This window comes from Macaca nemestrina, chromosome X (genome assembly GCF_043159975.1).
Source record: "Macaca nemestrina isolate mMacNem1 chromosome X, mMacNem.hap1, whole genome shotgun sequence".
Taxonomy (NCBI): Eukaryota; Metazoa; Chordata; class Mammalia; order Primates; family Cercopithecidae; genus Macaca; species Macaca nemestrina.
In genome coordinates this window covers 42,705,947-42,733,327 of record NC_092145.1, presented here as the reverse complement: position 1 = coordinate 42,733,327, position 27,381 = coordinate 42,705,947, and the positions used below count along the sequence as shown (strand labels likewise).

The 27,381-nt window shown below is 38.4% G+C and overlaps 1 protein-coding gene and 1 pseudogene across 6 annotated transcripts in view; one reads left to right on the top strand and one right to left on the bottom strand.

Annotated features, from left to right (window-relative positions):
- The window catches only part of LOC105490486 (LHFPL tetraspan subfamily member 1), a 257,433-nt gene that overhangs the window by 182,250 nt on the left and 47,802 nt on the right, over nt 1-27,381 (bottom strand). For 2 of the 6 annotated variants that reach the window (XM_071089047.1, XM_071089046.1), the window contains exon 1: nt 662-970. The exons of 2 other annotated variants lie outside the window; for them this stretch is intronic. The gene's annotated coding sequence lies outside the window, so the exon portion shown is untranslated. Of the gene's footprint in view, nt 1-661; nt 971-27,381 lie in introns of those variants that run through there. 2 more of the 6 variants (XM_011756197.2, XM_011756202.2) reach the window with 2 other exon arrangements.
- LOC112428139 (high mobility group protein B3 pseudogene) lies at nt 8,632-9,243 on the top strand (annotated as a pseudogene).

Genomic DNA, 27,381 nt, shown 5'->3' with positions numbered 1-27,381 from the left:
AGGCTTCGTTCTATTTTCAGTTCCCCACGACAAAATGAAACCACTTGGCCGAGTGTTCTTTGCAAGAATGGATTTGTAGTTTAAGTATCTCAGGTTCTTTTGGAAATTGTCATGCCTTGGCGCACATAGTAGGAACTCATAAATATTTACCGAATGGATGCATTCTTTTATTTCCAGCCTGAGAGGCCTCAATATTTGCATTTCAGTTTAACTTCATTACCCCATTTCAGTCGCATAACCCCTCAGATTTAGGCAAATCTAGATCAACCTACCACATTAGCAAACCGGATCCATTTTTACTTGTATAGACAGGTCATAACAAAATCACTCTCTCCACTCCCAGAAACAGGCACTTCCTCTCCTCAGGTTACCAACTCCCCTGGGGAAACCAACTAGCGCTTAACCCTTAGGTCCTCAAATCTTGTCAATATGAAATAGGAATCCAGCCCTGATTCATCGTAGCCTCTGTGCAAACAACGGACTATGAAGAAATAAAAAAGCACCAGGCTGCCCTTGGGTAGAAAACGGCTTCTCTGAGCTTTGAGATGAAAGGACAGGAAACCTGAGAAAGGAAAGGGAGAAGGGGGGCTGAGCAAGGGGAGAACAAAGCAGTTTCTTATCCAGCTGTTTGAATTGCATTTGGCCCAAGTTGCATATTTACCTTCTGACCACGAAGGCTGACTGACTTGTTCCCTCTCTTCAGGCTCAGAGCTCAGAAACAACTTCTCCTCACAGCTTGTTAAACAAGGATGGGAATACTAGCTGCCCTTTGCAGTGATGCCTGAAAACCTTGCTTTACCTTTGGGAGAAAGGGGCGGAGTCCAACCTAATGGGGATTAACTCCAAACACGCTGGAGGCTTCAAACCCAGCCTCAGACATACAGGCACTTGAAATAGAAAGTAGCTTAGCGGGCACAGAGTCCCCAAACCTCCAGCCTCACAGCGGACAATTCAATTCAGCTGTGTGTGTGTGTGCGTGTGTGTGCGCGCGCGCATGCGCGCAGGCATGCCCGCTCTTGAACTGCGTTATGTTACTTCCTCACTTGCTGCCCAAAAGCCTGCTGAGGAACAGAGATTATCTCTAATTTTCCTCCAATGACCTAAATAATCTCTACCATGGTAGGCAGCAGACCCATGTGGCTAGAAGTGACTGAGAGAACACATGCCTAAATAGAATAAGACAGAACAATCTCTTCTCCCCAAACTGATTTCCATTGCCTGATGGGGAAGATGCTCCCGCAGAGCAATCTTTGGCTCCAAGATGTAATGAGCTTACATTTAAGAATTTGTGGAAATCATACATTGAAAGGAATAACTAACATATTTTTATAGTAATAATACAATCAAAAGTCAGTGTTTAATTTATCCCAGTGCACTAATAACTGCTCCTCTGCTTGGGAAAAGAGCTGAGTGGTCTGGAGATGAATGGAGCTTTGCCTGATGTTCTACTCCAAACTGATGTCATATTTCCCACGTGTGAATGTCCCTGACACTTCATATTTTAGGAAACTTATTATCTTCTACCTTGTATTATTATTATTGTTATTATTATTATTTTCATACATGTCTCTTTTCCCCTCCTACATGTCCTGTGAATGGGGCACTTTGTTGAACAAATCCAAATGAATTAGAAGGAAGAATGGTTCCCTTAACAGAGCACACTGGACTGATCCAAAGTATCTATGCTTCTCTGATGGCCCAGTTCCCTCACCAGAATTCTACAAAGGTGATTAGGCCTATTTTCTGGCATTTTGTGGCAATAATTCAAAATATGTCCATAAGTTAACATATTAATTGTACCGTGATTCTTTAATGAACTTACAAAGTTTCTCCTGCCTTCTGTGTATACCACCTGTATCCTGCCTTTTATCAGTGATATAATCTTATATTAATGCATGTATTTGTCTATCTAGCAACTTTCCATCAGCAATTTTTACCGTTTTGTTCTACAACACAGTAATAAATCACATTTCCATCTGTAATCATGGCTTACTGAGGCCATCATGTTTCTGGGGGAAGCACAGATGACCCCTTAGGTAGAATGTCAGACTTTTGGCAGTGTAAGCCCCCCAACTAAGTTTTAATCTCCAAACTGTCATTCCCTTAAGAGCTATTGCTTCAGACATAGGATTATGTAAAAAGAAATGTTAGGCCCTCCTTCATTAAAAATAGGTTAATATTAACTGACACATAGTAACTGTGTGAGATATGGCTGAAAATGTTGACATATAAAAAATAGATTATCCCCACTCTATGCACAGCAGTAAATATTGCCCTTTGCTTAGTGACTACACCTGTCATTTGGGGAACCTATCATTATTTGAAACTCTAAGAAGAGTACCATTTTGCTTTCGTTTTACTTTCTTCTTTTTATCCTCTTTTCTCTATAGACACTTAAGTGTATAATAAATAATAATCTAATTTATTGGGCAAAGTTTTCTTTCCTGTTCTTAACAGCTGAACGCTCTCTCAGAAAAAAAAAATTGCTTGCATCTGTGGCTCTTGATGTGTTTTCAATTAAAAATGCTCTTCAGCCATGCTTTCCTAAGATTATGTGGAAAGGCTTGAGAAAGGAACACTTCTTGTAATGTATTTAGGGGACGGGATGGTGCTAAAATGGGTATTGGAAAGGAAACTAGGGAATACCTAAATCCTGCCTTTGATCAGTCTGGAATAAGAGATTCTGCAAGGGTAAGATATGGGTGACAGGTGATTCTGATATATGCCCCCATCCCCATCCCTCATTTGCCAAACACTGTTGCATACAATAGCATTTCCCAAATGAGATCAACACCCCCACAGCATTTTGCAGTCTAGACAAGAGGTCAGCAAGCCAGAGACTGTGCATGCCAAATCCAGTAGGCTGTCTGTTTTTGTAAAGTTTTATTGGCACACTCCCACTGTTTATTCACTTATGTATCATCTATGGCTGCTTTCACGCTACAGTTGCAGAGTTGAGTAGTTGTGACAGAGATCTTATGGTCCACAAAGCCTAAAAATATTTACTAAGTGACTCTTTACAGAGAAAAGATGTTGACCCCTGGTTAAACACACATCGATAGATTATGGTAGAGACATTATATTGATTATGATGAGAAAGAGGTTGGAAAGGAAGGGAAAATGATGAAATAAAAAGAAATACTGCTTACTGTCAGCTTTGTTAAGGTGCCAGTTAACCCACACTAGTTAAAATCTATTCCCTGTGAGTTAGCAACACACTGGAATTCAGCTAAGCCAAACATTTGGTAGTTTTATGAAAATGTATTTTTCTGTTAATTATCCTTTGAACCTCTGTTGATGTTGTTTTCCAACATATTTTAAGTTATTTTTTCCTCTTTTGTCAAAGTTTCTTCTTCTCTTATCAGTATGTTCTGTTGTAGTCTTCAAAGACAGAGCATTTATTTTGTACAAAAAAAAAAAAAAGAAAAGAAAAAATCATTTCTAGAGTCCCATTGCCCTTGAACTTTGGGAAATTTGTATATACGTGTTTGCAAATTTAAAATCATGTGAACTCCATGACCTCTCACCCATACAGGTTGGATATGGAAGGTACTCCTTACCTAAACTATAGTTTCAGTTATAGATTGAAAACCTAGAGATGAAACTTATATTTCTTTAGTATATAAAAATGAGAACCAATAACTCTCTTGTTGAGTTTCCTTTTTGACCTCGAAGGATGAACTGATAGTGTTAAGCAGTGATGTGGTGTGTTGGTAAACATTTAGTAACTGGCTTCAGGAGGTGGGAGGTGGAGGACTGCAAAAGAGCCCTAATTTGTGGCATTTGCTGATTTCCGTAGTATAAATACTCCCATCATGGCCAATTTCAAGCTACCAACTTGACATCAGTAAAAGTAAAATTGGGAAGAGATAAGCACAATCGATTCTTAGAAGCTGCTACAAGCCAGCTCCAGCATACCACTGGAACTCGGATTCAAGAAGTTACTTCTATCTTGGTCTGTGTAGCTTTATAAGCTACACACAATATTAACAAAAATGGGATTGCTGTTATAGTTGTTTCATATGTTACACATAGGCTTCTCTCCACTACACAATATGTTTCAAAATATATTTTAAAATGCATTTCAAAAATATTTTGCTGCACCAACTTTTAAGCTTTTGCAGTGCAATTTGTGTATTATTCAGAAGTAAACCAAAAATAAATTTGCTCATGGATCTTGCTGCCTGCTTTAACAGCTTTTGAGGGAGGATTTTTATTATATTTATAGTAGATGAAAATAAAACAGATTGCAAATCCTTTTTTAACTAAAATCATGTACCAAATTTTGGGTCCAAATTGAATAGGGTAAGTTAAACTAAATTGCATTATATTCACACCACTATGAGTATCTTTCTGTAAGCATATTTATATTTAAGTAAATTTTTAAAAAACAGATTTAGGAAGATAAAGAGTAGATTGATGATTACCAGAGGTCTGGAAACCAGCGGGGAAGGAGGATGAGTACAGATTGGTCAATAGGTATAAATATACAGTTAGAATAAGACCTAGTGTGTGACAGATGAGTAGGGTGACTATAGTTAACATTAATCTATTGTACACTTCCAAATAGCTAGCAAAGAATAATGTAATTGTTCCTAAGATAAAGAAAAGAGAAATATTTAAGGTAATGGATGTTCCAATTACCCTGATTTAATCTTTACACATTATATGAATGTATCAAATTATCATTTGTACTCTGAAAATACGTACATGTATTATGTACCAATAAAAACCAATATGTTTTTATTGGTACATTTAGTGGCCAGGCGCGGTAGCTCATGCTTGTAATTCCAGCACTTCGGGAGGACGAGGCAGGCGGATCACTTGAGGTCAGGAGTTTGAGACCAGTCTGGCCAACATATTGAAACCCCATCTCTACTAAAAGTACAAAAATTAGCTGGGCATGGTGGTGGGCGCCTGCAATCCCAGCTACTCTGGAGGCTGAGGCAGGAGAATCATTTGAACCCACAAGGTGGAGGTTGCAGTGAGCTGAGATCGCATCACTGCACTCCAGCCTGGGTGACAGAGTGAGATTCCATCTCAAAATAAATAATTAAATAAATGGAAACAGATTTAGTGAAAATTTCCATCAAGATGTTAATACAAAACTCTTAAAAAGTCCTATATATCAGAATTCTATATACCTTGGGCCCCTGTATTCAAAGTACCTCAATGCTGAGCTAATTATGAGATTGGTTAGCTTAGGAACAGAAAGTCAACTCTCTCATGGTCCAGTTAGTGAAGATTTGAGTAGAATTTTACTCTTCAGGCAGTATCCCAAATGATGGTCCAGAAAGCTGAAAGAACAAATCCTCTACCAACTTTCTCAACAGTATTTCCTCTGTTATTCTTCCTCATCCTACCTCTCTTACCACAAAGCCATCAGTGCCTTTCAAACACTTTCTAACATAAACATCCCTCTCTTTTCAGTCAGTCAAATCATGTGGAGGAGTGGCCATTGGTGGCATGGCTGATTTTCCAGACCATCCCAATTCATTTCCTGGAGAATTTTTTCTAAAAGTCAGTTTTAGAAAATTCAGTGAAACAAGAGAAGCAGCATTCCAGAACCAAGAAATCATTGTTCTTGCCTCTGTCTCCTAAAGCAAATCACGGAGCTTTGACAATTTTGGGATCTCACTCACAAAGACTTTGGTTTCTAGGCCTCTCGTTGGTTATTACAGCACTGCAATAGTTTCCTGGCTTTGCTGAATAGTATAGGCAGCCAGGCTGCTCCAAAAGACCTGGGAAGCCACACCACAGAAGGACATCAAAAGAGCTAAAAGGATGAACATGTCTTCTGCCATTTCAGTGCTGGCTTAGAGGCTGAAGGAAAAGTGAAGGCTACAAGATAGTCCCCCGTCCCCCCCAAAAAATGCTCAGGAAATGAGACATGGAGCTCAGGAAATACACGGCAACCTTTTCTACAGGGGTAATCTGATAGGGCCAGTGGCTGGCCAGTGGAGACAGTGCTACAAACTAGACTACTTGCCCACCAAATCCCATGAAGCAACAGCTGCAGGAAGCAAAGATGATACAATAAGAAAAGCCCTGCTCTATAAACCTCAGCTTTGTTCTCTGGCTAAGTATTTGGGTGCTAGCTTAAGACCACCCCAGAGAACATTTGGGCATTTGCCTAGTGATCTGCGATATAAACCATGTTTTCTTGGCAGCAATGAGTAAAGCAATTGACAGCCAAACAACTTCATTTCATCACTTCTTGGGATGTAATTCTGATCTCTGGGGAAATAATAGGCACATTGGTGGATTCTAACATGCCTTCCATTTAGAAGATCTGCCCAGGAGGCTGTCATTAAGAATATTTGCTAGGAATTACAGGCAAACATTGCCTAATCCGCATTTTAATGAGTAATGATTCCTAAAATTTGAATAGTAAAGTTGATCCTCACAATAAACTTATGAAATAAACATTACCCCCCTTTTCAGAGCAGGAAACTCAAGCTTAGAAAAGTTAAATGACTTTTCCAAAGCCACAGAGCTCTTACGTCTGTTGAGTAACAGATTCAGGAAAAAAAAAAAAAAAGCCCTGGAGAAAGAAGAAAGGCTGGAGGCTGGATGAGGACAGAAGGAAGGGTCCAAAAGGGAGTAAAGGAAAGGGAGAAATATTTTATGAATCCTAAATTTCTGCTTTGAGAAAATTTGTGCATAGATATATCCTTCATTAAAGTAAGAACACAGGCACACGGCAGTATCCCCACTTCTCCACACTCTTTCTCCCTGGTAGTGGACGGTGAGGATCAGTAAATTATTGAGTTCAGCATCGCTATTAGGTTCAAAGCATCTCTGTACATCCTAGTGGACATATGCAATAAACATAGTTATATGGGTCTAGAGCTCAGGGGAAAGTTCCGGGCTGAAAGTTCATATGGGGAAGATACTAGCCTACGGGTAGATGATAGAACAAAGGTGTTTGTCAAATACGAGGGCCAGGAACAGGAGCAACCCTGAGAAACACTCACACTTAAGGGATAGGTAAAGAAACAAGGACTTATGAAGGAGACAAAGATTGGTCAGACCTCCCCCAACCACCCTGTTTCCCACATACCACAGCTTCTCAAGGACAAGAGGTGGCTCAGGAAGAAGTGACTCAGGAAGGATGTGGGGACTGGGGCAAAGTGGTTACATATCCTTTCAGCTTTAAGTGCTGTATCGACCAACTATTGTCCGGTGGTAACCAGGGATGAGCTGTGAGAAACCAATCTTACCCAGAAATGAAGCAGTATTTCCAGCTTCCTTAACAATTCTTTTTCATTTTTAATGAGTTCTAAGGGGCGACTCAGTGGCTGATACTTGCTGTGCTTGGCAAAGAGCCATCAACTCTGGTATCACCTGGTTTTCTTTCTTGAATTTAGACAAACTTTGAGGAAATACAGGGAGGCTGGAAGCAGGTCCAAGCACCTTGAATTTGGCCTTGAGTAGCTTCAAACCATGTGTCTCTTGTGTCTTTCTCCCTTTACTCTTGTGGGATACCACAAGCTAAATTAATGCTGTGAGGATTGCTCCACAAATCAAAGATTCCCTGTTTCACCTTGGGCAGTCACTTTCACCCTTCTCAGGACTTAATTCTTCTACCTAGGGAAAAAGTTTAAAGAATTTAAAAAATTATCATTATACTATGAGAACAAATCATTAAGTAGCAAAATAATTTTGAGGTAATTGTTATTAGTATTACTACTACTTATGGGACCACTACATTCATTCTATAATAATTTGTTGACCACCTATTATGTGTCAGAGACTGGAGATACAGTGATAACAGGACAGACAAGATCCTCGCTCTCACAGAGCTCACCTATTAGTTGGAAAGACAGCCAATAAAACAAGTGAACATTAATGAGGTAGAGAGATAAATTTTAAAACAAAAATAAAATTTGGTTATAGGATAGAGTGGTGGGGTGGGAATAAGGACAACTTTAGATTAGATGGAGTAGTTAGGACACTCTGATGAGGTGATATTTCACATGAAACCTAAAAAGTCAGAAGCCAGCCATACGAGGAAGAGAGGTAAGAAATTTCCAAGCAAAGGAAACAGCAAATGAGGAAGCCTTAAGTTATACAAATGATCAAAGTGTTTAAGGAACAAAAAGCAGATTAAGGACAACTGTATATTTATATGCAAAAGAATAAAGTTGAACCTCTACCTCATCTCACACCATATACAGAAATTAATTTAAAATGTATCAAAGAACTCAATATAAGAGCTAAAACCATAAACCTCATAGAATACATAGGCATAAATCATTGTGACCTTGAATCAGGCAATGTGTTTTAGATATGACACAAAAACACAAGCAACAAAAGAAAAAAGATAAATTGGACTTCAACATTAAAAGCTTCTACGCATCAAAGGACACTATCAAGAGAGTGAAAAGATAACCCATATGGGGGGGAAATATTTTCAAATTGTGTATCTGATAAGAGCCTAGTATCTAGAATATATAAAGAACATGAAGGCAACCTAATTTTAAAACACCCCGAAGACTGGAGTAGATATTTCTACAAAGAATATATGCAAAAGGTCAATAACCACATGAGAGGATGCTCAAAATTATTAGTCATTAGTATAATACAAATAGAAACACATGAGATGGACTAGGAAACAATACAGTCAGGATGGCTAAAGGTGACCACAAGAAACCAAAGGGCAAGATGTCTGCTTATGCCTTCTTTACGCAGATGTGAAAAGAAGAACAGAAGAAGAAAAACCTAGGGGTCCCTGTCAATTTTGTAGAATTTTCCAAGAAGTGCTCTGAGAGGCAGAAGACCATGTCTTGGAAAGAGAAGACCAAATTTGATGAAATTACAAAGGTGGATAAAGTACATTATGATCAGGAAATAAAGGATAATGGACCAGCTGAGGGAGGCAAGAAGAAGGACCCTAATGCCCTCAAAATGCCACTGTCTGGATTCTTCTTGTTCTGTTCAGAATTCCGCCCCAAGATCAAATCCACAAATCCTGGCATCTCTATTGGAGGCATGGCAAAAAAGGTGGGTGAGGTGTGGATTAACTAAAGTGACAGGGAAAAACAGCCTTACATCACTAAGGCAGCAAAGCTGAAGGAGAAGTATGAGAAGGATGTTGCTGACTATAAGTCTAAAGGAAAGTTTGATGGTGCAAAGGGTCCCACTAAAGTTACCTGGAAAAAGGTGGAAGGGAAAGACAAAGAAGACAAGGAGGAAGAAGAGAAGGAGGAGGAGGAAGAGAAGGAGGAAGAGGTGGAATAAGAAAACCTGTTTATCTGTCATCTTGTGAATACCTTAGAGTAGGGGAGTGTCATAATTACTTATCTCTTATTTGAGAAGTGTCTGTCGCCCTCACTAAGCTTAATTGCAAAATTTGACCATGATCATAGTGTAGTCTCTCAAAGTGCTCTAGAAATTGTCAGTGGTTTACATGAAGTGGCTGGGTGTCTGGAGCATCCTGAAACTGTATCAAATTGTACATATTTCAAACATTTTAAAAATGAAAAGTCACTCTGGTGTTCTCCCTACTCTGTGTACATTGTAGTTGGTGTGTCAAGGCATTTAAAGATGTTTTTGGCAGTTTTTTTTATTTTTAAGGTGGTATTAAGTCTATGGTTATTGGCTAGAAATGCTGAGTTATCAACTGCATATATCTAAAATTTGTAAAAAGAAAAAACAATCCCGACAAACTATTCATGCTCCTTGCTTGGCGTTGAAGCTGTGGGGGAAGATGCCTTTTGGAGGGGCTGTAGCTCAGGGTGTGCTGCTGCTGTGAGGCTCCACCTGTTGACTCTGCATGGGCATCCATTTAGCTTCAGGTGGTCTTGTTTCTGGGTTATAGTGACATAGCATTCTGCTGCCATTCTTAGCTGTGGACAAAGTGGGGTCAGCTGGCATGAGAAGTGTTTGTTTTTTTTGTTTTTAGTGAAGTGTGGTAGTTTTCAAACTGTTTTTAAACAAACTCTAGAATTCTTAATTGTCAGTAAAGATCCACTGGATCAATGAAGTTCAAGAACCTTCTGTACTGAAATACGATTTGCAACGTTCTGTTATTTTTTTCTACGTTTAGAATGCTGAAATGTTTTTTAAGTTAAATAAACAGTATCATACTTAAAAAAAAAACATGAGATACCGCTTTAGACCCACTAGGATAGCTATAATAACAACAATTTTAAAAACAGAAAGTAAGTGTTGGGAAAGAGTAGAGAATTTGGAACCCTTGTACTTTTCTGGTAGAGGTGCAAAATCATGCAGCTGCTGTGAAAAACAGCTTGGCAATTCCTCAAAAATGTCACACAGAGTTACTATGTGACCCAGCAAGTCTACTTCTAGGTATACATACTCCAAAATAAAAGCTAGGTACTCAGGCAAAAACTTGAGCGTAAATATTCATAGTAGCTATGAGTATTCACAGTGTTTATAGTTTCTCAGTGGCCAAAAAAAAATAGAAACAGCTCAGATGTTCACTAACCAATGAATAGATAAAATGTGTCCATTATATATAACGGCAAATTATTCAGCCATAAAAGAAGGAAGTACTGATAGATACTACAACATGAATGAACCTTGAAAACATTATGCTAAGTGAAATAAGCTAGACACAAAAGGCCACATATTGTATGATTTTTTTAGATGAAATGTCCAGAACATGCAAATCTATAGGGATAAAAAGTAGATTATTGGTTGCCAGGGCCTGGGGGAAGGGAGAATGGACAGTGTAGGGAAGGAAGAATCATTTTTTTTTCAACTTTCATAAATTCCAGTTAAAGCAGATCCCTGTAATAAAAGGCAGAGGCAGAGTAACAAGGGAAAAGCAAAAGGAAGTTTATTGCCATATATATAATCTGTATTCATATTATGCATATTATACATACATATTATATAGACACATATATGTATTTATATGAATATATAAATATATTTCCATAAATATATAAATATAAACATATATTATATATAATGTATTATATACTTATATAAATACAAACATATAACATATTCTATATACATGTTATATATTATATAATGTTATATATTATATATTATATAATATATAGTTTTTATATGTTATATAGTATGTATCTTATATTTGTTATATATAATTATATGTACTTATATATTATATAAGATTATATATGTTGTATATAATACATAATATATAATTACATATAATATATATAACATAAATATGGAAGATACCCAGAGAATGAGTAATTCTCAGAAAGGTGGCTTTGAAGTCCACCTTATGTAGCACCATCAACAAACAACAGTCAATTTTTAGAGAAGTGACAAGACAAAGAAAGAGGACTGTGAGTCTCTAGGAGTGATAACTTGTGAGAATGCAAATAAATGGCACATAAAAGCTTGTTAGTAAAGCTTGTTAATGTAGATTTCTGTGTTGCCATCTCAAGGCTTATGAGAATCTAAAGTTTTCTTCAGTGGTTAGCCTTTGTTCTCTCTGGTAGAAGGGAGAGGTGGTGTATCTTTTGTCTTTCTAAATTTATATTCTGTTTTTAGACAAAAAGAGGGCGAGCAGAGAGCTTTCCTGCATCTGCTTTTTCTCAATTGCCTTCAGCTTAAGACAATCCTTATGCCAAAGAGGCATATTTGAGGGTGGTCTATTCTGGTCTCCCACAGGAGAGATTGCTCAACATTTACACATCGTGAAAAAAAAGAAAAATAAATCACCATGAAAAACATAAAAAGAAAAATAATTTAAAACATCATGAAAAAAATAAAAAGAAATTAAAATCAGTTTCAACACCAGAGGATATCATGAAAAAATAAAAAATGAAATAAAAACTAAAAACATTTACAGAGCTTCTTTCAGGGCAATAAAAATACTCTAAAACTAGAAAATGGTGATGGTTGCACAACTCTATGGTCATACTAAAAACCATTTTAATTAGGTGAATTGTACAGTTTGTGAAATATATCTCAATAAAACTGTTATGCATTTTCAAAAACCAGGCTAATGTGATAGGAAAATCGTAAGCAAGAGGGAAAGTGACAGAAGGGGCAGAAATGGAAATTTCCTAAGGATGTCATCCTCCTATGGCCCCACGAAGGTCTAAGTCTCATCATGCTAGGTATAAGCTTAGCAGTTTCCTTAGCTTCCTTGAGCTAGGCAAAAGGTCTTTTCTTTCCTTCTAGAAAGTAGCACTCCGAAAGAAAGGAACAAAGTTCCCTATAACAACTCAGGGAGAAAAAGAATATTTGTCCCTGTTTCTAGAGCAAAGGTAGTCCTAGTACTCTCCCTAGTCCTATAAATGCTGTGAATATCCTCCCAACTCCCCACTCCACACTTTGTGTGTCTAGAGTAATCAAAAGAAGCAATGGAGAGTAATCAAAAGAATCAAAAATGGAGAGTAATCAAAAGAATCAAAAAGTAATCAAAGAAGCAATGGAGGGAGGCTACAATAGGGAGAGGATGTCCTTCTTGCCACAAAGACATGGAGGTTTGTTTAATGGCTCCCTACATCACATCAGTTCTCTCCAGAACGATGGCCCAAGGATCACCTTGGTTAACATTAACTACATTTTATTCAATGCTTACTGTGTGCCAGGCATTATGCTAGGTGATTTTACATAGGTTATCTCATTTGATTCATACAACAATCTAGTGATTATTTTACACATTTATAACCCAAATTTAATAGTTGAGGAAACTGTGGCAGAGGTGGTTCAAAACCCCGCTTAAGATTTCATAATCAGAACTGGCGTAGAAGTTCTGTCCATCTTAACTTGTTCTTCAGCATCACATCATACTACTCTGTCCCTTCTGACCCCCAGGAGTACTCCTATTCTGTGGGGTTATGAGAGGAAGCTCTGAGATCCTTCTAGAAGTTAGAGGTATGCTCTAAATACATTTTATTTTTTAATCTGGTTAATTTAGTGGGATAAATATACAAATTTTGGCCAACAAGGAATGTAACTGGCCGCCTTAGAGGAGATAGGTAGAGAACCAGAAACATCCTATCTATACACCTTCATCAGGCCACTTCTCTGTCCCAGCTGAGGTCCATGAGGGAAGAAGGAAAAAATGTGTTTGTTATCAGGATTCCAGCTTTAATTGTTTCCCTCATCCCATGAAAGCCATTATTCTGGAATTATAGCCTAAAGTTGTCTTAGCTAGCAATCATAGCTAAGAGATACTAATCATTTATTATATAGTAAGTGCTGTAGTAAGCACTTTTACATACATTATCTTGTTTGATCCTGACAACAAGCCTGAGTAATAGGTAGTATTTTATCATCCCCTTTTCATGATTGGGAAAACCAAAGCATATTTACAAGAACAAACTTATGCTAGATCTCTCAGCTCATAAAAATACTGACACTGAGGTCCATTTCATACCACAGGACCCTTACTTTTTTTTCTTAACTTTTAAAAATTTTGGTAAAAATACATGACATACATTTTACCACCTTACAGTATTTGTCTTTCTGTGATTGGCTTATTTCACTTAGCATAGTGTCCTCCAGGTTCATTGGTGTTGTAGGATATGATAGAATTTTTTTCTTTTTTAAAGCTGAGTGGTATTCCATTATGTGGTGTGTGTATAGACACACACACACACACACACAATGTATATATAAATATATATACACAAATTGTATATGTAATACATTTATATTTTGTTTCCATTCATTTTGTTTATCCACTCATCCTTCTATGGGCATTCGGATTGCTTCTGCCTCTTGCTATTGTAAAAATAGTGCTGCTCTGAACAAGAGTGTGCAAATATCTATTTGAGACACTGCTTTCCATTTTTTTAGATATACACCCAGAAGTGGGATTGTTGATTCATATGGTAGATCTATTTTTAATTTGGGAGGGAGGCTTCATACTGTTTCTCATAGTGGTTGCACCATTCACAATCCCAACCACAGTGCAGAAAGGTTGCAGTTACTCCGCATTCTTGCCAACACAGGTTATTTTCTGTGTGTTTTTTGTTTTGTTTTGTTTTGTTTTGTTTTAATAGAAGTCATCCCAATAGGAGTGGGCTAATATCATTGTGTTTTCATTTGCATTCCTCTGATGATTAGTGATGTCAAGCATCTTTTCACATGCTTCTTGGCCAGGTGTATATCATCTTTGGAGAAATGTCTATTTAAGTCTTTTGCCCATCTTTTAATCTGGTGATTTAGCTTTTCATTGTTGAATTGTAGAAGTTCTTTATATTTTGGATATTACCCTTTATCAGGTATGTGATTTGCAAATATATTCTTCCATTCCATAGACTGCCCTTTCAACCTTTGATGAAAATTGTTCATCAGCTTGATGCAGTCTCGTTTGTCTATTTTTGCTTTTCTCACCTGTGCTTTTGTTGTCATATCCAAAAAAAATATTGCCAAGTCTCATGTATTCTAGGAGTTTTATAGCACTGGGTTTTATGTTTAGGAATTTAATACACTTTGAGTCAATTTTTGTATACTGTATGGTGTAAGATAAGGTTCCCACTCTATTCTTTTACATGTGAATACCCAGTTTTCCCAGCACCATTTTTTGGAGAGACTGTTTCTTCCCCTACTTGAGGGGCAAATCTTTGCAACCTTGAGGATTATTTCACCATATACATGAGAGTTTATTTCTGGGCTGTCTATTCCATTCCATTGGTCTTTCTGCCAGTACCATACTGTTTAGATTACTGTATTTTTGTAATATGTTTTGAAATCAGGAAGTGTGAATCTTTCAATTTGTTCTTATCAAAATTGTTTTGGCTCTTTAGGCTTTCTTGAGATTCAATGTAAATTTTAGCATGGATTTTTCTATTTCTGCAAAATATCCCATTGGGATTTTGATAGGGATTGTATTGAATCTGTAGATTGCATTGAGTGTTATGGATATCTTAACAATATTAAGTCTTCTAATCCATGAACACAGGATATCTTTCCATTTATTTATGTCTTAATTTCTTTAAGCAACATTTTGTACTTTTCAGTGTAAAAGTCTTTCATCTCCTTGGTTAGGTTTACTCCTAAGTATTTGGTGCTGTTGTAAATGAAATTGTTTCTTAATTTCATTTTCAGATTGTTCATTGTTAGTGTGTAGAAATACAATTTATTTCTGCATGTTGATTTTGTATCCTGCAATTTTGCAGAATTTCTTTATTAGTTTTAACAGTTCTTTGTGGAATATTTAGGATTTTCTATATATAAGATCATGTTTTCTGTGAAGAAGAATAATTTTAATTCTTTCTTTTCAATTTGGATTTTTAAATTTCTTTTTCTCATGTAATTGCTCTGGCTAGGATATCTAAAACTATGTTGAATAATAGTGGTGAGAGAGTGGTGAGAATAGGTTTCCTTGTCTTGTTCCTGATATTAAAGGAAAAGTTTTAATCATACCAGTGAGGATGACATTAGTGTGGATTTTTCCTATGTGGCCTTTTTTTATGTTGAGGCATTTTCTTTCATTTCTAGTCTGCTGAGTGTTTTTATCATGAAAGGTTATTTCATCTCGTCAAATGCTTTTTCTATAATCTCAGCTGAGATAATGATGTGGTTTTTATCCTTCATAATGTTAATGCAGTGTATTACGTTGATTAATTTGCACATATTGACTCATTCTTGCATTCCAGGAATAAATCCCACTTGGTCATAATGTATAATTCTTTTAATGTTCTGTTGAACTCAGTTCACTGGTATTTTGTTAAGAATTCTTGTATCAATATTCACCAGAGATACTTATCTGTAGTTTTCTTGTAGTGTCTGTCTGGCTTTGTAATGCTGTACTTATAGAATGAACTTGGAAGTGTTTCTGCCTCTTCAATTTTTGGAAAAAGTTTCAGAAATATTGGCACTAATTCCTCTTTAAATGTTTGGTAGAATTCTCCAGTGAAGCCATTTGGTTCTGGATTTTTATTTGTTGGGAGGTTTCTAATTATTAATTTAATCTCCTTACTTGTTATTGGTCTATTTGGATTTTCTCTTTCTTTGTGATTCAGTTATGCTAGTTTGTGTGTTTTTAGAACTTGATTCGTTTATTCTAGTTATCCGATTTGTTGGTGTACAATCATTCATAGTACTCTCTTAAAATCTCTTTGTGTTTCTGTGGTGTCAGTTATAATGTAGCCTCTTTCATTTCTGATTTTAGTTATTTGAGTTTTCTTTCTCTTTTTCTTGGTTAATCTAGCTAACAGTGTGTCAATTTTGTTTATCTTTTTCTAAAAAAAACTCTTGTTGATTTTTTTCATGTTTTCTATTCTCCATTTTATTTATCTCTGCTCTAATTATTATTTCTTTTCTTCCACTAGCTTTGGGTTTAGTTCATTTTTTTCTTCTAATTTCTTGAGATATAAAGCTAAGTTGTTGATTTGATATCTGCCTCTTTCTATTAACTTCTCTCTTAACACTACTTTTGCTATATCCCATACTATTTTGTATTTGTGTTTTTGTTTTCAAAACAGAAAAAAAAAATCTCGTTTTGTCTCAAAATATTTTATAATTTCCCTTGTGACTTCTCTGACCCATTGGTTGAGTGGTTTGTTTAATTTTCACATATTTGTGGATTTTTTTCTACTGCTATTGATTTCTACCTTCATTGCATTGTGATCAGAAGAGATGCTTTTATAATTTCGATCTTTTTGAATTTGTTAAGGCTTATTTTGCAGCCTAACATGTGGTCTATCCTGGGGAATGTTCCATGTACATTTGAGAAGAATGTAAATTCAGCTATTGTTGGATAAAGTGTTCTGTGCATGTCTGTTAGTTCCAGTTGGTCTACAGTGTTATTAAGTCCTTTGTCCTGTTGATCTTCTGTCTGGTTGTTCTATTCATTGTTGAAACAGTGAGGTATTGATGTTTTCTACTGTTATTTTTGTGTTGCCTATTTCTCCCTTCAATTCTATCAAAGTTTGTTTTGCATATTTAGAAGCTCTGGGGTTTGGTGCATAAATATTTATAATTGCTCTATCTTCTTGGTGAATTGCCCTTTTATCATTATATAATGTTCTTCTTTGTGTTTTGTAACAGTTTTTTTATTAAAGTTTATTTTGTGTGATATTAGTATAGCAACCCATACTCCCTTTTGGTTGCCATTTGCATAGGAGCCCTTGCTTTTAGCCCCCCATGTCATACTGCCTTCCCTCTGGCCCTTCAGTACTTTTTTCTTGTGGAGAGAGAGAGGGAGCTTTGAGTTCTTTCTAGGGGTTAGGTATGTGCTAAGATATTTTATTATTTCTCCTGTAAATCCAGTGGACAAATGAATAAGACCTGTGGTAATCCAGGGGTGTAGATGGCACCCTTAAGGAAGGAGATATGTAGAATATCAGAGAGTCTTGCATACACATTCATAAGACCACTTCTCTAAAATTTCCCACTGTTGCTAAGTAACCACCTGGTACCAACAGGATGGCACTTCAACCACTCAAAGTCTTTTCAAAGGGTCCCACTCAAAGCCTTTTCAAAGGGTCTCTGATATTACCTATCACTGAAATGAAGCAAAGCTTAAAGGACTCCTGAATCTTTCAGCCTCCTTCTTCTCATCTTTTGCCAAGAGTGCCTTGTGACCCTAAAATTCAGAGTTAGCAGGGGTCAAGGCTAGTGAAGGTCTTTGAAGTCTTTCTTATGAGGCCAGAAAAAGGAAAACATAAAATGAGCCTTCTAGATAGATCTCTAAACAACTTATCTGAAAGTCAAGTCCTGTGAACTAACATAACATCTTGTCTTCAGAGGAGGCTTGTTGCCCATATCTGAGTCCCTGGGTTTCAAGGCTGTTCTTGGGACTTCCACCAAGTGGGGCCCTTCAAAGTAATCTTTGGGAGAACTGCATATAGGAAAGACCATTTATAAGCTAGAGCAGTGGCAATAGAACTAGTTGCTACAGCTAAGACTCTACCAGTTACCTGCATTCCCACTTTCATCTCCCCATACCTCAGCCAGTTTTAGTTATCACTGACTTATATCCTTTACAAAATAGTCTCTGTGATAATGCAGATATTTAGGTTGGCTACAACTGGCTTTGTGCCAGATAGGTCTCTGATAGAAATAATCTAACAATAGGGTTTTTTGTGAAAGTAGAGAGCTGAATGACATCCAATAATCGTGAGGAATCCTACTGATTAATGGGCCAATTGTCCTGAAGTTCATCTGGTCTGAACTTGGCTAGAAAACATCAAACATGTGTTGTTACCCAAAGCAACACAACAGCTGCTCCTTATAGCTTCCATGCTATGCCAGAATGAAAAACAACAATCAAATTTTTTAATCACAGATGAGCTATACCTTTACCTGGCACTCTCAGGAGCTTTTCTTCATTATTCCTAAAAGATCAGCTGATCCTTAATGCATATAACCTGATTTTCCCCTCTTTGTGGAATTATCAAATGTCTAGTCTCTAAGTGCTCTCATTCTACTCCAAGAAATTTCTATAAAAATTGGCCTTTCAGAACAACCGGTACCAGCCACTGCAAAAAATGCCAAATTGTAAAAATCGTTGATGCTATGAAGAAACTGCATCAATTAATGGGCAAAATAACCAGCTAACATCATAATGACAGGATCAAATTCACACATAACAATATTAACTTTAAATGTAAATGGGCTAAATGCCCCAATTAAAAGACACAGACTGGCAAATTGGATAAAGAGTCAAAACTCATCAGTGTGCTGTATGCAGGAGACCCATCTCATGTACAGAGACACATCAGCTCAAAATAAAGGGATGGAGGAAGATCTACCAAGCAAATGGAAAGCAAAAAGAAGCAGGGGTTGCAATCCTAGTCTCTAATAAAACAGACTTTAAACTAACAAAGATCAAAAGAGACAAGGAAGGCCATTACATAATGGTAAAGGGATCAATTCAACAAGAAGCACTAACTATCTTAAATATATATGCACCCAATACAGGAACACCCAGATTCATAAAACAAGTCCCTAGACACCTACAAAGAGACTTAGACTCCCACACAATAATAGTGGGAGACTTTAACACCCCACTCTCAATATTAGACAGATCAGTGAGACAGAAGGTTAACAAGGATATTCAGGAATTGAACTCAGCTCTGCACCAAGCAAACCTAATAGAAATCTACAGAACTCTCCACCCTAAATCAACAGAATATACATTATTATCTGCACCACATCACACTTATTCCAAAATTGACCACATAATTGGAAGTAAAGCACTCTTCTGCAAATTTAAAAGAACAGAAATCACAACAAAGTGTCTCTCAGACCACAGTGCAATCAAATTAGAACTCAGCATTAAGGAACTCACTCAAAACTGTGCAACTACATGGAAACTGAACAACCTGCTCCTGAATGACTACTGGGTACATAACGAAATGAAGGCAGAAATAAAGATGTTCTTTGAAACCAATGAGAACAAAGGCACAACATACCAGAATCTCTGGGACACATTTAAAGCAGGTGTAGAGGGAAATTTATAGCACTAAATGCCCACAAGAGAAAGCAGGAAAACTCTAAAAGCAACACCCTAACATCACAATTAAAAGAACTAGGGAAGCAAAAGCAAACACATTCAAAAGCTAGCAGAAGGTAAGAAATAACTAAGATCAGAGCAGAAAGGAAAGAGATAGGGGCACAAAAACACCTTCAAAAAAATCAGTGAATCCAGGAGCTGGTTTTTTGAAAAGATCAACAAAATTGATAGACTGCTAGCAAGACTAATAAAGAAGAAAAGAGAGAAGAATCAAATAGATGCAATAAAAAATGATAAAGGGACTATCACCACCAATCCCACAGAAATACAAACTACCATCAAAAAAATACTACAAACACCTCTACGCAAATAAACTACAAAATCTAGAAGAAATGGATAAATTCCTGGACACATATACCCTCTCAAGACTAAACTAGGAAGAAATTGAATCTCTGAATAGACCAACAACAGGCTCTGAAATTGAGGCAACAATTAATAGCTTACCAACCAAAAAAAGTTCAGGACCAGATGGATTCACAGCCAAATTCTACCAGAGGTGCAAAGAGAAACTGGTACCACTCCTTCTGAAACTACACCAATCAACAGAAGAAGAGGGAATCCTCCCTAACTCATTGTATGAGGCCAGCATCATCCTGATACCAAAGGTGGCAGAGACACAACAAAAAAAGAGAATTTTAGACCAATATCCCTGATGAACATTGATGTGAAAATCCTCAGTAAACTACTGGCAAACCGAATCCAGCAGCACATCAAAAAGCTTATCCACCATGATCAAGTGGGCTTCATCCCTGGGATGCAAGGCTGGTTCAACATATGGAAATCAATAAACGTAATCCATCACATAAACATAACCAAAGACAAAACCACATGATTATCTCCATAGATGCAGAAAAGGCCTTTGACAAAAATCAACAGCCCGTCATGCTAAAATCTCTCAATAAACTAGGTATTGATGGAACATATCTCAAAATAATAAGAACAATTTATGACAAACCCACAGCCAATATCATACTGAATGGGCAAAAACTGGAAGCATTCCCTTTGAAAACCGGCACAAGACAAGGATGCCCTCTCTCACCACTCCTATTCAACACAGTGTTGGAAGTTCTGGCCAGGGAAATCAGGCAAGAGAAAGAAATAGAGGGCATTCAATCAGGAAGAGAGGAAGTCAAATTGTCCCTGTTTACAGATGACATGATTGTATATTTAGAAAGCCCCATCGCCTCAGCCCAAAATCTCCTTAAGCTGATAAGCAACTTCAGCAAAATCTCAGGATACACAATCAGTGTGCAAAAATCACAAGCATTCCTATACACCAATAACAGACAAACAGAGAGTCAAATCATGAATGAACTCCCATTCACAATTGCTACAAAAAGAATAAAATACCTAGGAATCCAATGTATGAAGGAGGTGAAGGACCTCTTCAAGGAGAACTACAAACCACTCCTCCATGAAATAAAAGAGGACACAAACAAATGAAAGAAAATTCCATGCTCATAGATAGGAAGAATCAATATCACGAAAATGACGACCACACTGTCCAAGGTAATTTATAGATTCAATGCCATCCCCATCAAGCTACCAAAGGCTTTCTTCACAGAATTGGAAACAACTACTTTAAACTTCATATGGAACCAAAAAAGAGCCTGCATTGCCAAGACAATCCTAAGCAAAAAGAACAAAACCAGAGGCATCATGGTACCTGACTTCAAACTATACTACAAGGCTACAGTAACCAAAACAGCATGGTACTGGTACCAAAACAGAGATATAGACCAATGGAACAAAACAGAGGCCTCAAAACTAACACCACACATTTACAACCATCTGATCCTTGACAAACCTGACAAAAACAAGAAATGGGGAAAGGATTCCCTATTTAATAAATGGTGCTGGGAAAACTGGCTACCCATATGTAGAAAACTGAAACTGGATCCCTTCCTTATGCCTTATACAAAAATTAATTCAAGATGGATTAAAGACTGAACTGTTAGACCTAAAACCATAAAAAACCCTAGAATAAAACCTAGGCAATACCATTCAGGACATAGGCATGGGCAAGGGCTTCATGACTAAATCACCAAAAGCAACAGCAACAAAAGCCAAAATTGACAAACGGGATCTAATTAAACTAAAGAGCTTCTGCACAGCAAAAGACACTACCATCAGAGTGAACAGGCAACCTACAGAATGGCAGAAAGTTTTTGCAATCTACCCATCTGACAAAGGGCTAATATCCAGAATCTACAAAGAACTCAAACAAATTTACAAGAAGAAAACAAACAACCCCATTAAAACATGGGCTGAGTATATGAACAGACACTTCTCAAAAGAAGACATTTATTCAGCCAACAGACATATGAAAAATGTTCATCATCACTGGTCATCAGATAAATGCAAATCAAAACCACAGTGAGATACCATCTCATGCCAGTTAGAATGGCAATCATTAAAAAGTCAGGAAACAACAGATGCTGGAAAGGATGTGGAGAAACAGGAACACTTTTACACTGTTGGTGGGATTGTGAATTAGTTCAACCATTGTGGAAGACAGTGTGGTGATTCCTCAAGGATCTAGAACTAGAAATACTATTTGACCCAGTGATCCCATTACTGGGTATATACCCAAAGGATTATAAATCATGCTACTACAGGCACATGCACACGTATGTTTATTGCAGCACTATTCACCATAGCAAAGACTTGGAATCAACCCAAATATTAATCAATGATAGACTGAATAATGAAAATGTGGCACATATACACCATGGAATACTATGCAGCCATAAAAAAGCATAAGTTCATGTCCTTTTCAGGGACATGGATGAACGTGAAAACCATCATTCTCAGCTAACTATCACAAGGACAGAAAACCAAACACCACATGTTCTCACTCTTAGGTGGGAATTGATAAATGAGAACACTTGGACACCACACACTGAGGCCTGTCATGGAGTGGGAGGCTGGGGGAGGGATAGCATTAGGAGAAATACCTAATGTAAATGATGAGTTGATGGGGTCAGCAAATCCACATGGCACATGTATACCTATGTAACAAACCTGCACGTTGTGCATATGTACCCTAGAACTTAAAGTATAATAGTAATTTTTAAAAAAAAGATTTTTAAAAATTGGCCTTTCAATATACAACTCAGAGTACATAAAGTGTATGATTTATTTAATCACTTGTGTATAAGCCCCTGGTTTCTGCTTGGCTTTTCTCTCTGGCATTTGTTTTGTTTTCTTCCTTTAGGCCTGGGTGCAGGGGGCCCAGTGTTTTCCTTGGGAGGTAAGAAAGCCCTCAATAAAAATATTGTATCACCAGAAATAAACTATTGGTAAGTTTGCCACAAAAGACAAACAAACGAACAAAAGAGATCATCAGAAAATAAAAACATCTTTGGTAAATTTCAGTGTGGTGGCCCCCATTTTAGTGAGCTTTTAGTGGTGTACAGGTTTTGTTCTTGTTATTTTTCAACTTCTTGTTTTCTTTTGGGGGGTGAGAGGAATCTATTATTATCTTTTAATGAAAGATAAATACTTGGGTTTTATGAAAGCAACTATTCAGAACAGATAGGAAAGGTTAGGAAACTTCCTCACCTATGGCTGCCTATTCTGGGCCCACTGCCGACCCTGACATTAAGCCTAACCAATGGACTCTCTAATAGGGATCTGGTATTTTCAGAAGTCCTTTTGTGTCTTTACTTTTGCTAGCTTCTTGTTTGACCTCTTCCATGGTCTCCCTTCCCCCCTTACACTGGAGTCAGTACTCTTGAGAGACTAGCCAGACCTCACTATAAGAGACACTGAAGCCATAAAGTTTTCTGTTACGTGTTCTGGCATCACCCAAAGGAGTTATGGCCTTCATATGCATACCCTGAAATCGATACTTTTTTGTTTGTTTTACAAATGTTCGTTTTCTTCTTTTAAGAGTATCTCCTTGTCCCAGAAATCACATTGCTGGATATATATGCAGAGGAATATAAATTATTCTATAAACCACATGCATTTGAATGTTCATTGCAGCACTGTTCACAAGAGTAAAGACATGGAATCAACCTAAATGCCCATCAATGACAGATTGGATAAAGAAAATGTGGTACATATACACCATGGAATACTATGCAACCACAAAAAGGACAGGATCATGTCTTTTGTGGCAACATGGGTAGAGCTGGAGGCTATTATCCCCAGCAAACTAATGCAGGAAGAGAAAACCAAATAGCACATGTTCTTACTTATAAGTGGGAGCTAAATAATGAGAACTTATGAACACAGAGAAGGAAACACCAGACACTGGGGTCTACTTGAGGGGAGAGGGTCGGAGGAGGGAGAGGAACAGAAAAAGGAACTATTGGGTACTGGGCTTAATTCCTGGGTGATGAAATAACCTGTACAACAAACCCCCGTGACATACATTTACCTATTTAACAAACCTTCACATGTACCCCAACAGCACATCCTTGAATTGGACAAGGCAAACCTCTGTAGATCCTAAAAACTTAAAAAGATTTTCTCACAAGTACCTACTTGTTCCTTAATCTCCAAGTAATGGTGCACTCTACCACCTGGGTCATATCAAGAGGGCCTCCTCAGGGCAGACTTGGCACTCTTGGGCTTTGTGATTTAAAGTACAACTGAGAGGACTCAATGTGATAGACTCTCTTTTTATTCGTTCTTAACCTCTTTGGCAGAGGGACAGATTTCTTATCTTTAAAACAGAGAATAGCACCATTTAGTTAGCTAGAACAAGTATGCAGCATGTATTACTGAAGTCTGGAGGTTTTCTTACAGAAGGCTGCATATTCTGCAGCCTTAAATGTTTCAATCTGAGCATTCTGCTGGTCCTTGAATGCTTATCTCAGGCCTAGCCAATGGACCCTCTAAACAGGGATCCTGCCTTCCCAGAAGGCTCTTCACATTTTGGCTAAAAGCCAGATATTTGGCCTCTCGCTTGCACCACCACAAGAATACATATTCCTAACTGATCACCCAGGCCTCCTTAAACCATAAAGTCTTATTCTAAGTGTCCTGGCACCACACAAAGGAATGATGACCTTCGGGTGCCTTTCCACAGATACAGTAGCCATTACTATAATTTTCAAGTTTTACACTTTTTTAAAACTTCTGTTTAGACAGCAGGATCTCAGTCACGTGGTTGGCCAAGGAGAAACATTGCTGTCCAAAAAGTTTCTCTCTCGCCAATGTCTAACTCTGCTTCTGAACAGCTCTCACCTCTGGGCAAACATGTGGTTTAACATGCAAGACCTACATAGTGTACAAGGAACCATGGCCGAAGCTTGTCAGTTGAGATGCTGGGAGAAGTATGCCTGAGGCCTGGGCTTCAGTGAGAGTGCTTTGGAGTCCAAAGTCAGTTTGAAGTACATAAATATTCAGTGACATTTTATACTGGCTTTCCTCATGTCTCCACCAGCCCACAAGCTCAAAAGCAGCCCTCAATCCCCATCAGAGGGGAAAAGAACAGATCCCTTACTTTGAGCATAGGCTGAGAGGATCCTGAGAGAAAGGTTTGGAGATTTCTCGGGCAACACTTGCTGGTAAGAAAACCCGCATCTCTTTGGTGGATAAGTGACAAGATTACAAGATGATGGCAGAATGCAACAGAGAGTAGGAAAAGACAATAGGGTTCATGACTTTTTCATGTTGAGAAAAATGAGAATGAATGTGACATTGTGATATAATAAGATATATCTGGTCTCTGCCCCTGGTTCCTGGCGCACAGCTCCTAAAACTCTTGGAATCTCTGGAGTGACAAGAGTGTATGGTAATGAGATGGCTGGTGGCTGGGGCACCTAGATAGCTTCAGAATGGGGGCTGGTCATAGGAAAGACCAAGGCATAGAAGATTGAGACTTTCAGCCCCATCCCCTCAACCTCTGGGGAGGGGAGAGAGACTGGAGGGGGAATTGATCACCAATGGCCAATGATTTAATAAATCATGCCTACATGACGAAGTCCCCATAAAAACCTAAAATGACAGGATTTGGAGATCTTTCTAGTTCCCAAACTCATAGAAGTTCCTACAGGGTGGGATACACAGAGAGGGCATAGAAGCTCCACACCCCTGCCCCATGCCTTGCCCTATGTATCTCTTCCCTTCGGCTGTTTATCTGTATCCTTTATAATAAAGAGGTAAACGTGAGTAAAGCATTTTCCTGAGTTCTGTGAGCCACTTTAGCAAATTAATCAAACTTGAGGAGAGGCTCACAGGAACTTTATTTTATATCCAGTAAGTCAACAGTATAGGTGTTAACCTACTACTTGTAATTGTCACCTGAAGAGGGGGCAAACTTGTGAAACTAAAACCTTAACCTCTGGGATCTGACACTACTTCTAGGTAGATAGGGACAGAATTGAGATAAATTATGAGATACCCATTCAGTGTCCACTAGAGAATTGCTTGGTGTGTAGGGAAACATCTCCCTGCACCCAACTGCATATCTGGTCACAGAACTGGGGATGGGTGGACACAACCACCTCTGGGCCACCACCACTGGGACTGCATTGGGTCAGATCTAAAGCCAGCAATGCACTGGGTCTCACCTAGGACCCACTGTAACCAATACCTGGTTTCCACCTATGTTCACTCAAGGCCCTAGGGCTCTACAGTCAGCAGATGGTGACACCAGCCAAGTTTGTGTCTCTTCCTTCAGGGCCGCAAGTTCCCCCTAGACCCTGAGTGTGTCCAGAGATGCTGTCTGAGAGTTGGGGATTGGAGTAAAAATCCTTAGAAATTTACCCAATGTTCTATTTTACTATGGCTATGTTGGCATTCAAACCACAAGTCAAATTTCTTCCTAGTGGAACTTCCCTTTCCACAGGCAGAAGAGCTTCTCCTTGTGGCCACTACCACCAGTTTCTTCCAGGCCAATGCCAATGTTCACTTAAAGTCCAAGGGATCTTCAGTCACCTTGTGGTGAATGTGTCAGGCCTGGGACTCACCCTTCAGGGAAGTGGGCTCCCTTCTGCCCCAAAGCATGTCCAGTAATGTTGACCAAGAGCCTAGGCCTGGAATTGAGGACCCCACTATCCTGCTTGGTGCTCTACCTCACTGTGACCAAACTGGTACCTAAGGCTCAAGACAGACTCCCCTTTACATTTTCCGCTCCTTTTCTCAAACAAAAGGAATCTTTCACCACAGCCACCACAGCTGGGAATGCGCTGGCTGACACAGAGCCCAAGGCCTATAGCATATTACCTGAGTATTGCTATTCATTCTTTGGGGCCCAAGGTCTCTTTAGTCAGCAGGTAACAAATCCTGCCAGGACTGCATCTTTCTCTTCAAGGCAATGAATTCCTTTTTGGCCCAGAGTATGTCTAGAAATGTTGTCTGGGAGCAAGGTCCGGGAATGGAGGCCTTATGACTCTACCCAGTGCCCTATACTACTGTGACTGAGCTGGTATCCAAGATACAAGACAAAGTCCTCTTAGTTATTTGCTCTCCTCCCTTTTAGCAGAAGAAAGGAGACACTTTCATTGCTTCAAGCTGCACTGCCTGGGGTTGGAGGAGGAGAGGCACAAGCACTCCTTTAGCTACCCCAGAAGGTGTCTCTCTAGGTCACATGCTACCCTAGCTCTGTGGCTCTGAGCCCAGCTCAGCACTAATAGTTGCCTAGGAATTGCAGTCCTTGTGTCCTAGATTGCTTTTCAAGTTTATGTAGGACCCCAGAGCACTCCAGCCTGTGGTGGCAAGGCTTGCCAGAACTCAAGCTCTGATCACTGGGATGAGAGATTACTCCCTGGCTAGGGCCAGTTCAAATGCTTCCCTCCATGGGCGGGTGCCAGCTGGGTACAGCCCGGTTTTGCTTTCTGCTGTGACAGGGCATCTTCACTGGGTTCAATGTAAAGTCCTCCAGTTCCTGTGCTCTCCCTCTTCCAAGGACGCAGATTCTCTGCTACTGGGGAATGGGGGAGGGATAGCATTGGCAATTCAAGACTGTCTCTCCTACTCCCTTTCAATGTCCCTTT